Genomic DNA, 2,336 nt, shown 5'->3' on the forward strand with positions numbered 1-2,336 from the left:
CATCTCACCAAGGGGTGTGCATTACACTTGTTGACTTAAGAGTTTTGTTTCCAGGTCCTGGGAGACAGACCACCTCTGCCGCAGCCTCTACGTCTAGCAGCTCTCTCTACTGCTTTCTTCTGACCGCTGCATTCTGACGTGGCCCACTGAAACGGGCCTGGGCGAAGCCCTGTGCGGCTTAAATCTGCAGTCTCAAACAGCATTTTAAACACTGAAATGAATGTATGATAGCAGTGACCATGGGTGGACTACCTGTCTGAGGGCCAGTTGCTGATACTGCTTTGACCCAGCACAAGACCTAGGTATACACTAAAACTTTTAATAGTGGTCTAAAAGTGGAAGCAACCCAAGGGACTCCATCGAGTCTGGCTTCAATAAATTACAGTAAATCCACACCACACTGTCCTATGCAGTCATTAAAAAAATGACCATACAAATTTTTAACGTGTTTTGGTTCCCAGATTCTGTCAAAAATTTGATAAGTGCTGTCTATCTTCAACTCACAAAAGTGCACAATTTTGACAATATTGTGCTATGTATCTCTGAAGTCCATCCATGGTGGATCACAGGTTAAGGCTTCTTGATACACATCTCGACTGGCATGGAAAAATTACACTACCCAGATTACTGAGCATTATACTAAACAGAGCGGTCCCCTGATACTCCCTCTGGCTGGACGGTTCCCATGCCTCTTACGTGGGCTCTCAGTGCAAACCTCACCTCTCAAGGGCCTTCTCAGATAACCCTATCCGTGTAGACACAGCCCTCCTCCCTTATCAAGGTCTCAGCACCCTTCTGTCTTCCTTGGTTAACACCTTTGAGATGATATATATGTTAACTGATTTATGGGTCTCTGCCTACCCAGACTGTGGTGTGGGCTCATGAGAGCTCAGGTCTGACTTGTCCATTGTTTTCCACAAGCTCCATCCAGCCTGCCTTTCTGTGAACCAAGAATGGTTTTCACAGGTGAACATTTGCAATCAATTGATAACAGGAAAAATTAACTTGGAATCCCCCCAAAGCATTCCGTTCTTCTCATTAGACCTCGTTTAAAACTGTGCTCAATTATTCTATTTTAAATTCCACCAACAAATAAGTGTTCTGGACACTTTTTCTTTGGTTATATAAAGCATCTACTAAAATTCTCGATTTTGCCTCTTGGCCCAAAATATTTGCTATCTGGCCCTTTATAGAAGTTTGCTAGCCTCTGGTCTAGAGCCGTATGTGGCTTACAGGAGACAGTCCGTAAGTGTGAGATGGAGAAATTTAGTAACAAATGTATCTAAAACACACGGACATCTATTTTCAGAAAAAACAGGGAGGTACAGACAACCAAGAGTTAATGTTAAGAATGGCAATCTCTGGGGAGGTGGGTACAGCTCAGTGGTAGAGGGCATGCTTAGCAAGCAGTAAGTCCTGGGTTCAATCCCCAGTACCTTCAATTTAAAAAGTACAAAAAAAACCCCAAAACAAACAATGGCAATCTCAAGAGCGGCCTATCACGGGGGAAGCCGAAAATCTGCAGTTCTCTAACGTTTGCTGCCGCTTGTTATCTTTCCCCAACAATTAGCACGCGTCAAACTTTATCATCGTTTCAAGAGCAACGTAACGTTAAGTTCAAGAGGGCGCCGTGCCCACTGAAAGCCGGGTACCCGCAGGTTGTGGGCGCTCGCTCGTCCCATGCTGCTTGAACAACTGCACAGAAGCCACGCGAGTCCCAATGGGGCGCATGGAGTCTGAGACCGGTGAGGGTGCGGGGGTCCCCTCGCCCTAAAGCCTTCCTTATCAAAGTGTTGGATCGAGGGAAAGAAACCGAGCAGAAAGATCTTTTGAACCTCCATAAGCCCGGTTCCATCCCCGTCAAGCCTATAGCCTCCCGGTTCTGCTTCTACCTCCTAGCGGGCCCGGGAGGATGTGACTGCACCGCGGTCCAGGAGCCTCCAGGACGCACCTCACCTCTGATTTTCCTCACCGCCGCCCCGCAAGAAAGAAAAAGGCTTGATCAGGGCAGGAATTCCCCAGGCCCCCTCGTCCCTCGGAGAACGCGGCCGGCCAGGCCCTTGGATTGCGACGCGGACCTGGGAGGACGCCCCAGCCACCGCTAATTGCCATCCGCGCCGTTCCGGCCGTTCCCAGGCGTCGCGCTACAGGAGCTCACTCCGCACATGCGCGGGAGAGCACCTACGCGTGCGCATCGATAGCCCCTCCCCCCCCGCGTCCCGCCTTGAGCTGCTGCTTCCCGCCCGCATAGTGCCCTCACTTCCGGGGTTTCCTGGCGACGGCCGTAAGTGGCGGGCGGAAGCAGCCCGCGAGGCCAGCCGTAAAAGGCCCCTCAC

This window comes from Vicugna pacos, chromosome 22, assembly GCF_048564905.1.
Source record: "Vicugna pacos chromosome 22, VicPac4, whole genome shotgun sequence".
NCBI lineage: Eukaryota > Metazoa > Chordata > Mammalia > Artiodactyla > Camelidae > Vicugna > Vicugna pacos.